This window comes from Hippopotamus amphibius, chromosome X (genome assembly GCF_030028045.1).
Source record: "Hippopotamus amphibius kiboko isolate mHipAmp2 chromosome X, mHipAmp2.hap2, whole genome shotgun sequence".
Taxonomy (NCBI): domain Eukaryota; kingdom Metazoa; phylum Chordata; class Mammalia; order Artiodactyla; family Hippopotamidae; genus Hippopotamus; species Hippopotamus amphibius.
In genome coordinates, this window is record NC_080203.1 from 104,102,482 (window position 1) to 104,116,409 (window position 13,928).

Genomic DNA, 13,928 nt, shown 5'->3' on the forward strand with positions numbered 1-13,928 from the left:
AGAGAGGATGTGGAGAAAGGGGACCCCTCCTACACTGCTGGTGGGAGAATAAATTGGTATAGCCACTGTGGAAAACAGTATGGAGGTTCCTTAAAGAACTAAAAATAGAGTTACCATGTGATCCAGCGATCCCAATCCTGGGTATATATCTGGAGGAAACTCTAATTCAAAAAGATACATGTACCCCAATGTTCATATCAGTACTATTTACAATAGCCAAAACATGGAAGCAACTTAAGTGTCCATTGACAGATGAATGGATAAAGAAGCTGTGGTATATAGAGACAATGGACTATTAGCCATAAAAAAGAATGAAATAATGCCATTTGCAGCAAAATGGATGGACCTAGAGATTATCATACTAAGTGAAGTCAGAAAAAGACAAATATCATATGATATCACATATTTGGAATCTAAAGAAAATGATACAAATGAACTTATTTACAAAACAGAAATAGACTCACAGACTTAGAAAACAAACTTAAGGTTACCAAAGGGGAAAAGGGAGAGAGAAATTAGGAATATGGGATACACTCTACTATAAATAAAATAGATAACCAACAAGGACCTACTCTGTAGAACAGGGAACTATACTCAATACCTTGTGATAACCTACAATGGAAAAGAATATATATGTATATATGTATATATATATGTGTGTGTGTGTATATATATATATCTGAATCACTTTGCTATACAGCTCAAACTAACACAACGCTGTAAATCAACTATATTGGTGCTGGGTTCAAAATGTCCTAACTACCTTTATCTTCAGCCACTCATGAGGTATCCAGGGCTCAGTTGTCTTGTTGAAGGGCCTCCAATGAAATCAACTTACACATTGAAAAAGAAATTATCAGGAAAAAGGTCACTTAAGCCCATGGTCTTCCCCGTTAGTTCCACATTTTCAAATTACTGCATTCTGATGCCTTATAGTACTTTACCATTTTTGAAGTCATCTATGACAAAAGCTAGAGTTAACTCCCAGACTCTGTCACTATCAATAAATCTGTTGTTTTCATGGATTGAAAAAAGGAAAACAAAAAGATAAGAAAAAAAGAAAAAGGAAAATATGCGTTCACTCACTCATTGAGCAAACATTCTAGATATTCCCATGTTCCATACAACTTCCTAGGAACCAGAGAGGAAATATGGTACATAGCTCCTATTCTGAAGGAACTTACATATATAAGTTGGCAGAAGACAAATGTGTGAAAATGGGAGAAAGAACCAGTCAAGGAAGAATACAATGCATTCATGTACTGTGGGCACAACACTATATTTGCAGTGGCCCAGTCTGAGAGTTAACATTCATTCTTGTCACAAACAAGTCTGAGGGGTTTAACACAATAATGGGTTAATTCTCCTTCATACAAAGTCTGGTCATATGGTTCTTGTGCAAAGGTGATGGAAGTCTCCAATCTCCTTCCAAGCTATGTAACTACATCCTCAACAAATGGTGTCAAGATTGCCATTACACCACCCAGCTGGCAGAAAGCATGGAGAGTAACATGAATCACACCCACTTTTAAATGCCTCCATCCAGAAATAGCATACTAGGGGCGGAGTCAAGATGGCGGCGTGGGAAGATGTGGAGATCGCATCTCCCCACAAATAGATAGGTTGCCAGAGGCCAGCAGGGGACCTGAGGCCCAAGGAGACCACAGGAACCCCAGAGCAACTGGCTTGTGGCATCTTGATTCACAAGCCCAGGGTCAGGCCTGAGCTCCTGAGGTAGGAGGCTCTGAGTCCAAAACATTGGACTAACAGAGAAACCCAGTTCCCAGGGAATATGCATCAGAGTGAGGTCTCCCAGAGGTTCTCACCTCAACACCAAGACCCAGTTATACTCAACAGCCTACAAACTCCAGTGCTTGAAACCTCAGGCCAAACACCCAGTGGGACAGGAACACAATCCCACCCATCGAAAGTGGGGGGAAAATGAGACGACAAAAAAATATGTCACAGATGAAGGAACAAGGTAAAAATACACAAGACCAAATCAATGAAGAGGAAATAGGAAAATTGCCTGAAAAAGAATTCAGAGTAATGATAGTAAAGATGGTCCAAAATCTCAATAATAGAGAAAATACAAGAAAGAGTTAATAAGGACTCAGAAGAACTAAAGAGCAAACAAACAGTAACAGATAACAAAATAACTGAAATTAAAAATACTTTAGATGGTATAAACAGCAGAATAACTGAGGCAGAAGAACAAATAAGTGAGTTGGAAGATAGAATGGGGGAAATAACTGCCACAGAGCAGGAAAAAGAAAAAAGAATAAAAAGAATGGAAGACAGTCTCAGAGACCTTGGTGACAACATTAAGCACACCAACATTTGAATCACAGGCATCCCAGAAGAAGAAGAAAAAAAGCAAGGGTCTGAGAAAATATTTGAAGAGGTTATAATGGAAAACTTCCCCAACATGGAAAAGGAAATAATTAATCAGAAATAGCATACTACTGCTACCTGCTTTTCACTTGCAAGAACTTGTTATATGGTTTTAAACAGATTCCAGGAGGCTGGGGAATATAGTTGCAGCAGGGTGCCTAAGAAGAAGGTGAAGGTTTGGTGAGTATCTAGTCAGTTTCTACCAATCTACACTTCTGGTCATCATATATCTCTTTCACTTCTTCCCCACACATAGAAAACACTCTCCCTTTTCTGGCAGATACCTCAAGGTCCCTCTCGTTGCTCCATTTATATGCACATGTTCTAAGCACTTTCTGCAATTTTGAATGAAATTAATCTTCCCTTTGATATGCTCATAAATTCTCCCCACTCTTTCAAACCCTTTATATCTCTTAATGATATGGAGTTTCTTTGTGATTAGTTTTCTTTTCTCTTCAGCTAAATCTATTCTTAATTTATGAACTCCTCGCCTCTCTAATCCAATCTTTCTTTGAAAAGCAATTCTTTAAATACCCAAGAGTCTAGGGTCTTATGAAAATTTTCAGTTGAGAAATGATCTTTCTTGTTGTAAGGTAAATATTATTAATTACAGCTTCATATATTTCTATTTCCTGCTTAATGGTTTTGCACTATCTTTCTAATTACAAACTGGAACTAAGTATATTTGAAGTCTGTTGTACTGGGGATTGATGTGGGAGTTTTATTGAGAATATTCCCAAGTGAAAAGAGAAGACAAATATCTCTAATCTTATGTTCCTTGGGCTTCACATAATAGCACCAAGAAATTTCTCAGTGACCCCCAAACTTTCCTTTTCTTAACAACTCTGTCATTTTGTCCTTTATTGCTCTTCTTTTTCCTTTTTCTATCTTGACCTTATATTTGAGCCAGGGATACCCATATCTTATCCAAATTTCCTAGGAGAGAATCTAGCTGTTCTGGAACATGAAACTAATATAATTTGGCATGGAGGACTCCTTAAGAAAAAGGATATAACATTATCATAAACGGAGCCTTGGAAGTAGCCTGTTCAAGTTAAGGGCCCTGAAGATTGAGCTTCATGAGTTTAATGGTAAATCCGCTTATCACAGTCCATCCCAGATCTGTTCTTCCTTTACGCTGATTTCTTATTATATATTCCTAGAGGCCGTATTAACAGAGTTGCTGCTACATTTATTCAACATTGCATTTTCACTTATTACGAAGCAGCTACTTCTACAAAGAAACAGCAGTGGACTTATCAGAAACTCTCGGATATTTCGTTCTTAAGGTAAATCTGCCTATGAATAAAACTGAAGCTAGATGGGATTCTGAACTAGACAGGAAATGCAACTTTTCCTTTGAAGGAGAGGGAGCTGAAGTTAGAGAAGCATAGATGGAGAGAGTTGACATACAGTTTTGTATTACTTATTGTGAAAAAGAATATTTAAATGCAAAGAGAATTTTGGAAGCAGTTGGTAATAGTCAACTTATGTTTTTTTTTATCTTCAATTTCCTATTCCTATTGCTAAAGAAACACTGTGAAATGATAGAAAGACTTCAGGCTTTAGAATTAAATAGACCTCAAAGCAAACCCTGGCTCTGACACTTACTAGCTGTGAGATTATAACATCCCTGATGCACTGTTGCATCAAGTATGAATATAGAGGAGAACATCCAGCTTTTTCTTAGGATTTGTTGTAATATTTGTGTGTGTGTGGTTACTAAGTGATACTAAATGAATCATAGCCATCATGCAATTACTATCATTAAGCAATCAATATACATGTATGTATATATACATATATATGATGTTAGGTATATAACATACACATGTAATTAATACAGTAGGCATTTAAGAAAAATTAGACAAAATGTTTATAGATATTGATATTTAAGGCAGAACAATAAGCCTATTATTTAAATGATTTTCTCTGTGATCCATTCTCTGAATTTTTTCTTAAGAATTTTGCCTTATTATCATTCTAGTAATAACTGCATAGATTAACAAATGTGTCTTTCACTTCTTAAACTTCACAGCTTGAATCAGACTTCCACACTCTATCACTTGCCCCTCTCTCAAAGTGGCATGCTAGCAAATGTAATTTAAACTTATGACCTTATTACACATTCGTTTTAGGAGGAATAGTCATCAAAGTGCCAACTGCATTTCCATTCTTATACGCATTATTCTGTTTAAAATTATGCACCATCTTGAGTTCTGAGTCGTAGTAAGCAGAAACTGAGTTAGGCTGAAATCAAAAGGTAATTTAGTGGAATCCTACATAGAGCTCATAGAACTGACAGCATCAGTATTGGAAAAGAAACAAAAATCTAGGTCAGTCCCGAGGAATTAGCTGGAAAACCTGCATCAGAAATCCTGTATCACTAATAGTGTAATCCAGTGTTTTTCACACTTCAGGTAAGGGCTTATAGTGAGATAGGAAGTCAATTTGTGAGTCCTGACCAGAATTTTAAAATGGAATGGGATCAGATGGAATGGAATGGAATAGAATAGAATAAACAGAACAGAACAGAATCAGGAACAGTATATTACATGAATAGTTGTAACGAATAGTCCTCCATATCCTTGATGATTCACTGAAGATTCAACATATCAAGAGAGGGTCCAATTAGACAAAGCTAAGTCATGATCTTGCTCTCTAACATTTTCCAAAATTCATTTCATTCTACTGCAATAAAGAATGAGCCGTGAATATGGTCCAAAATTACATGAATAGGGACTGAAAACATGGGGCTTCTGAACCAACATTACCTACCTATGCCTGGCGTGAAACACACATACTGTCGGTCTGTTTCCCTCATGATTCTTTCTGCTTTTGGAAGTTTAAAATTTTCAGCATGAATATCTGGCTGGGAAAATAACAAAAGTTCCTTCTCTCAGTCTCTCTCTCTTTTATATCTTTTGCCCAGTGCACAAATACTTGGAAATTCAAATACTTGGAAAGCTCAGCTTGTCTTGATATGATATAGGCATTAACTAGGACTAAATGGTTCTCTTCTTCAGTCTTTTAATCCTTGTGTTAGCACAGATTGCTTGGCTAAAAGCTAAGCTGATGTGGGTAAGGGTGAGGTCAACGTGAAGCTCTGTTGCATATGCTTACTGAGGCTTGTCCCGCCTGAGCTGCTTAAAAACCCACCAAGATCTTAAAAAAAAGAGTGGATATGTGTGTAAGTATAACTGATTCACTTTGCTGTACACCTGAAACTAACACAACATTGCAAATCAACTATACTCCAATAAAAAATTTTTAAAAACTCACCAACATGAGAAAAATCACATGACTTATGAAAGCATTGAAACCTGATGCCCCTTGCCCAGGCTGTGTCAGATGCATGGAACTTTTCTTCCCCAAATATCAGTTCAAGGTTTCCAGCCAATGGTCCAAGATGTTGGGGTATTCGGTTGCCGATGAATAGCACACTTATTCCTTTCACCCAGGTTAGAAACTAATTTAGTGACAGGCGAAGGAAACTAATGGAGAAAAAAATCAAAGTAATAGTTTTATTACTGATAAGGCTGAAGGAAACATTCAACTCCTAACATCAGAAAAATATACAAGGTATAAATAACTTCAACAAATGGTGCATAAGAATTGAATGGATAAAATTACCAAATATTTTTAAGATTCTAAGAAGAATTTAATAGCTTGAATTATATGTCATATTCTAGAATAAAAAGACACCGTATTGTGATATGTGATATCAGCTATCCCTCAATTTTAATTAATCTAATTTTAAGACAGTTTCAGTAAAAATCCCATTGGTTTCTTTCTTCCATGAAACTTAATGAATATCATTCTAAACTTATTTGAAAAAGCAAGAGACTAATAATAATGAAGACAACTTTAGGTAAAAAAGAATGACAGAGACTTGTGCTTTCAGTTATCATAACGTATCACAAAAATTCATTGTGGTTAAGAAAGTAAGGTTTTTTTTGGCAAAGGGACAGAAAATCAGACAACAAAGAATACAGAGTTCAGAAAGATACGCAGAAATAAATCGGATCTGTACATGTGACAGATAGAATAACTAATCAGTGGAACTTGAGTTACTTATTTATCTATATGAATTAATTACCCAAATGAAGTAATAAAATTAAATTGGAATCATTACACCTTACCCATAAAGCAGTTCCAAGTAGATTAAAACATGAATTTTTTTTTAAAACTATGAAGAAGTACAGTACTGGATATATATTTGAGAATCTAAGGGAAGGATTTCTTAATCAAGGTAAAATAAGTACAATGTATCAAGGAAATCAATTTAAAATTTGCCTCCCTTGATATTATACATGTCATAACAATAACCACAAAATCAAAAGGATAAAAGCTGGATCACTTTTCTTGGATCCCTTTTCCCAAGTTGTGGCCCACATTTGCCTCCCTGAGCTACAAACAAATTTTGGAGAGATGCTAATGGTAGACAGGAGCCACAGAAGCAATCCTTAATGCAACTTAACTGCTTGAGAAGCACAATGGAATCGAATGCTGTCCAAAACACTTCCTTCTCTGCCGCCAGGAGGATTACACAATTACTGCTGGAAGATTCCCACATTTCTCCTGGCAAATCTACAAACCTTGGATAATTTCTTATCACTATTAACTACTGTACACTGATAATTTCTTATCACTATTAACTACTGCCCTTATGTCTCAATTCCATGGATCCAAAGTGAGTTTTACTAAAAATTTTCTTCTTCTAAAAAGTACACGTTAAGTTGGATATTTAAGTGCAGTGAAAAGGTAGGGTTTCACAAAACCAATAACCCCTATGTTTAATGCCAGTAGCAATGTTTGTGCCTTTTCTCTCAGACAGAAGGGTACCTGTGTTAACCATTTCCTGGATGCTTTGCCACTTGGCTATATCCTAGTTCAACTCCCCTGCATTTGGAAGATTCATTGGAATTACCTAAAATTTCCCTCCTGGTGGCCACTGATAAATTAGTCAGGAAGCGTACACTGATGCTCCGATCATTGGGAGAAAAAAATGAAATCAATTCTGAGCTAAATTCAAACTTTCAAGAAATACTTTTCTAATCACATTATAGTAAAAAGAAGAAACCAGACAACTCTTCATTTAGGTTCTAAAAGATTTAGTTCATTTTAATATGAAAAAAAGAAACTCCCTTCATAGACAGACATTACAATATAAGCAATCCTTTATGTCATTTAATCCAGGATAGAGAGTGGTAGGAAACTGGACACTAAGGCAGTTTTATTTTACTGTTGATGGTTGGATGAGAGAGCAAACTATCTTGCAACTCTCAGAAATGATGTATTAATGAACAACAACACAAAGACATGAGGCTTTTCAAAGGAATGAAATAGGATACAAGAAAGCTGTAATATTCCCCCTCACCTGCACACTCACACCTGCATTTAACAATCTCCATTTGGGTGGTATATGCAGGTTTAATAAGTAATGAAAAGAATAATGAAGCTTTAAATCCAGAGCATAAGAATAGTACCCACAGGGATTCAGCAGAGCCAGAGACAGCCCTGAGGCTGTGCATTATTAAATGCATCTGGCTCTATGTGACTACACACATGCTGTCACACTACCTCTGATAATTACAAAATGACGTCAGAGATTCAGGATTTGGATTTGTGACAAAGAAAAAGGCATCTATATAAACTGCAAGTCTATTATGATTTCTTTGGGAATTTGTCCGCTTTTATATAGTGCAATAATTGAAATCATCTCTTTAACCCCTTTATATCTCCATGAGGACTACACTTCTTAAGAAGCTCTTCTGAAAAATTTCCAATTACCTTCAATATTTCAGCATCTACCTGGCAAATCTTTATACACCTTGGATAATTTCTTATCACTATTAACTACTGTATGCTGATAGCAGCCCTTCTTTCTCAATTCCAAAGTGAGTTTTATTTAAAAATTTACTTCTTCTTCTAAAAAGAACATGTTAAATTGGCTATTTAAGTATAGTGAAAAGGAAGGGCTTCCTTTTTAGGTGTCATCTAAAATGAAGCAATGATTCATGACACATCTTATTCACAATGCAATTCATGTCCTTGAAAGGAACTGAATATAGAAAAGTATGTGTTGAATTTTGTCTCTTTCAATTAGCCTTTGAGATTTGAGGGGTTAAAATGAAATAAATACATTCTTCTCTGTATTTCACTCCTCAAAGAAAAGATGTAAAAATAAATCAGTTATATATCTTTCCTTTTAGCCTTCTTCATCTCTATTTCTATAAAAGGCAGAGCTAAAATTTTCCCAATTATTCATATTCAAAAGCTCAAAGTCATCTTTCATTTTTCAGATCAGTCATAAACTGAGCTAGGATCTTGGAAGATCAAGTACAGGATTCCTTCTCCCAAAGAAGACCACACTTTGGTAGATAGCCGCCAAGATGTCCCCCAAAGATTCTCTTCTGATATACATACGCTTTCATACTGCCTTCCCACTTTGAATTAGGGCTGACCTATGTGACCAATACCATTCTGTGGAAGTGATGGTGTGACACTTCTGAAACTAGTTATAAAAAGTATTGGCAGTGCTTGCCTCAGACTCCTTAACCACTCCCTCTAGGGGAAACAAGCTACCATATTGTGAGGATACTCAAACAGTCCTATGGAGAGGTGTATATGGAGAAGAACTGAAGGCTCCTGCCAACAGTCAGCACCAACTTGTCACCTACGTTAAGTAAACCTTGAGGGGTGGATGGTCCAGCCCAATTCAAGCCTTCAGATAACTGCAGACTTGGCTGATAACTTTCCACAACCTCATGAGATATCCCAAGCCAGAATCACCAAGCCAAATCACTCTCAAATTCCCGATCCTCTGGAAATGTAAGAGATAAGATTTATTGTTGTTTTACATCACTTAAGTTTGGGGAATAATCTGTTACACACACACCTTACCAACGCCTAATTAGCTGCCAAATATTAGAAAGTCTACCTTCACAGAGTACATCATCCCTTTTCCATTCCTCTCATTAGAACCCTAGTTCAGAACCTCATAATCTCTCACTTACACTATCACATTTGCTCCTCAGTGGTAATACTCCACAACACTGTCAAGATAATGTCAAAAGGAACAAACTTCCAGTAATAAAATAAAGAAGTCCTGGGGATGTAACGTACAGAAAAAAAAAAAAAAAAGACAATGTGCTGAAATTACAGTTCTGGCCATTTCATTCCCCTGATAAAAAGCTTTAAAAAGCAGTCCAGTCATTTCCAAAATTGATTTGCATGTCTCTATCTTGATATTTAAAGGCCCTATATTGTAGGTGATTTTTAAAATTTATATGTTTCAGGTGTTATAATTCAAGATCTGTATACCCTACAAAGTGATCACTACCATAAGCCTAGTTACCATCCATCAACATACAGGTGACCCCCTCACCCATTTCACCACCCTCCAACCCCCTTCCCCTCTGGTAGTCACTAATCTGTTCTCTGTACTTATGAGTATTTTTCTTGTTTATTTGGTTTTTTAGATTCCACATGTAAGTGAAATCATATAGTATTTGTATTTCTCTGTCTGACTTGTTTCACTTAGCATAATACTTTCAAGTTCCATCCATGTTGTCACAAATCACAGGATTTTATTCTTTTTTTCTGGCTGAGTAGTACTCCATTTTGCGTGTGTGTGTGTGTGTGTGTGTGTGTACACAAGTATCACATCATCTTTATCCATCCATGGACACTTAGATTGTTTCCACGCTGTCTGTATGCAATCTTTTTTTTTTTCTGCTTAGCTACCATGTTACCATGTGTTGGCCTGAGCCACAGCCAAAATGACTATAAATCCTGCCTGTACGTCTGTATTTATGCTGTGTTCTCTATAAGAAGACTATCTATCCATCTCTGGTTATCAAAGCACAGATCAAATGCTTCTTCTTTCATGGAGTCATTTTTGATGTTCAACGTAGACAATGTTTCTGCCTCTTTTGATCTTCCACAGAAAGTAATATTTTTCTTAGGGAGCTTTATCTCATTCTGCTTCATCTTATAATTTTTGGTCCTTTATTCTTCAGGCCAAGAATCATATATTATTCAACTTTATATCTCCCAAAGTACTTGTCATGGTGACCTATATGTAGCACACACAGAATATTTACTAAGGACATTGCAGAAATACAAAAGATCATGAGAGACTATTACAAGCAACTATATGCCAATAAATTGGATAACCTGGAAGAAATGGACACATTCTCAGAAAAGTACAATCTTCCAAGACTGAACCAGAAAGAAATAGAAAATATGAACAGACCAACACAAGTACTGAAATTGAGACTGTGATTAAAAATCTCCCAACAAACAAAAGCCCAGGGCCAGATGGCTTCACAGGCGAATTCTATCAAACATTTAGAGAAGAGCTAACACCTATCCTTCTCAAACTCTTCCAAAATATAGCAGAAGGAGGAACACTCCCAAACTCATTCTACGAGGCCACCATCACCCTGATACCAAAACCAGGCAAAGATGTCACAAAAAAAGAACATTACAGGCCAATATCACTGATGAATATAGATGCAAAAATCTGCAACAAAATACTAGCTAACAGAATCCAACAGCACATTCAAAAGATCATACACCATGATCAAGTGGGGTTTATCCCTAGAATGCAAGGATTCTTCAATATATGCAAATCAATCAATGTGATACATCATATCAACAAATTGAAGGATTGAAAACCTTATGATCATCTCAATAGATGCAGAAAAAGCTTTTGACAAAATTCAACATCCATTTATGATAAAAACGCTCCAGAAAATGGGCATAGAAGGAAATTACCTCAACATAATAAAAGCCATGTATGACAAACTAAAAGCCAACATCGTTCTAAATGGTGAAAAACTGGAAGCATTCCCTCTAAGAACAGGAACAAGACAAGGGTGTCCACTCTCACCATTATTATTCAACATAGTTTTGGAAGTTTTAGCCACAGCAATCAGAGAAGAAAAACGAAATAAAAGAAATCCAAATTGGAAAAGAAGAAGTAAAATTGTCACTCTTTGCAGATGACATGATATTATACATAGAAAACCCTAAAGACGCTACCAGAAAACTGCTAGCACTAATCGATGAATTTAGTAAAATAGCAGGATACAAAATTAATGCGCAGAAATCTCTTGCATTCCTATACACTAAGAACAAAACAGCAGAAACAGAAATTACGGAAACTCATTTACCACTGCAACAAAAAGAACAAAACAGCTAGGAATAAACCTGCCTAAGGAGGCAAAAGACCTGTATGCAGAAAAGTATAAGACACTGAAGAAAGAAATCAAAGACGATACAAACAGATGGAGAGACTTAACCATGTTCTTGGATTGGAAGAATCAACATTGTGAAAATGACTATCATACCCAAAGCAATTTACAGATTCAATGCAATCCCGATCAAATTACCAACGGCATTTTTCACAGACTTAGAACAAGAAATCTTACAATTTGTATGGAAATGCAAAAGACCCCGAATAGCCAAAGCAATCTTGAGAAGGAAAGATGGAGTGGGTGGAATTAGGCTTCCTGACTTCAATCTGTACGACAAGGCCACAGTGATCAAGACAGTATGGTACTGGCACAGAAATAGAAAGGAAGATCAATGGAACAGAATAGAGAACTCAGAGGTAAACCCAAGCACATATGTGCACCTTATCTTTGACAAAGGAGGCACGAATATACAATGGAAAAAAGACAGCCTCTTCAATAAGTGGTGCTGGGAAAATTGGACAGCTACATGTAAAAGAATGAAATTAGAACACTTCCTAACACCATACACAAAAATAAACTCCAAATGGATTAAAGACCTACATGTAAGGCCAGACACTATAAAACTCCTAGAGGAAAACATAGGCAGAACACTCTATGACATCCATCAAAGCAAGATCCTTTTGGACCCACCTCCTAGAATCATGGAAATAAAATCAAGAATAAACAAATGGGACCTAATGAAACATAAAAGCTTTTGCACAGCAAAAGAAACCATAAACAAGACAAGAAGGCAGCCCTCAGAATGGGAGAAAATACTTGCCAATGAAGCAAGGATTAATCTCCAAAATATATAAGCAGCTCATGTAGCTTCATATCAAAAAAGCAAATAACCCAATCCACAAATGGGTGGAAGACCTAAATAGACATTTCTCCAAAGAAGACATGCAGATGGCCAAAAAACACATGAAAAGATGCTCAACATCACTAATCATTAGAGAAATGCAAGTCAAAGCCACAGTGAGGTATCACCTCACACCAGTCAGAATGGCCATCATCAAAAAATCTAGAAACAATAAATGTTGTAGAGGATGTGGAGAAAAGGGAACTCTCCTGCACTGTTGGTGGGAATGTAAGTTGGTACAGCCACTATGGAAAATAGTTTAGAGGCCTTAAAAAATTAAAAATGGAACTACCATATGATCCATTAATCCCACTGCTGGGCATATATCCAGAGAAAACCATAATCCAAAAAGAAACATGTACCATGATGTTCATTGCAGCACTATTTACAATAGCCGGGACATGGATGCAACCTAAATGCCCATCAACAGATGAATGGATAAAGAAGAAATGGCACATATATACAATGGAATATTACTCAGCCATAAAAAGGAATATAATTGAGCTATATGTAATGAGGTGGATAGACCTAGAGTTTGTCATACAGAGTGAAGTAAGCCAGAAAGAGAAAAACAAATACTGTATGCTAACTTATATATATGGAATTTCAAAAAATGGTACTGATGAACCCAGTGACAGGACAAGAATAAGGATGCAGATGCAGAGAATGGACTGGAGGACATGGGGTTGGGGGGGTGGGGGGCGAAGGAGAAGCTGGGACAAAGTGAGAGCGTAGCATAGACATATATACACTACCAAGTGTAAAACAGATAGCTAGTGGGAAGTTGCTGTATAACAAAGGGAGATCAACTCGATGATGGGTGATGCCTTAGTGGGCCAGGACTGGTAGGGTGGGAGGGGAGCCGCGGGAGTGTGGGGGATATGGGGATATATGTATAAATACAGCTGATTCACTTTGGTGTACCTCAAAAACCGGTACAAGAGTGTAAAGCAATTATATTCCAATAAAGAGCTTAAAAAATTTACTAAGTTGAAATTAATTTATAGAAGCAGAGAAATCAGTGTCATTGCATGGCATGTAAAATTTTATATCTTGCAAGTAAGTTAAATCCCTCTAAAATGTATTGAAGTATGTCAGATGGGATTGCATAATTAGATGAATTATTCTACCTCTCACTTGATATTTAATGGTAAGAATATTTATTTCTATGTATTATCTATCTCTGCACTGAACTTGCATCACTTCTTAAGGCAGCAGATTCTTAAGCAATGGCCCCATTCAGGAACTGTCGCATAACTGATGAGATATATTTTTTTCTACTTTCTTTAAGGACATACCTGTTTTATAGTTTAAGGACATAAGGACAAAGACCATATTTTTTATTGATTGATTTAGAGCTGTCAATATCTATTGTTAGATCTTAATTTATTTTGTTTGCTTGTTTTGTTCAAACCTTATCACATGGG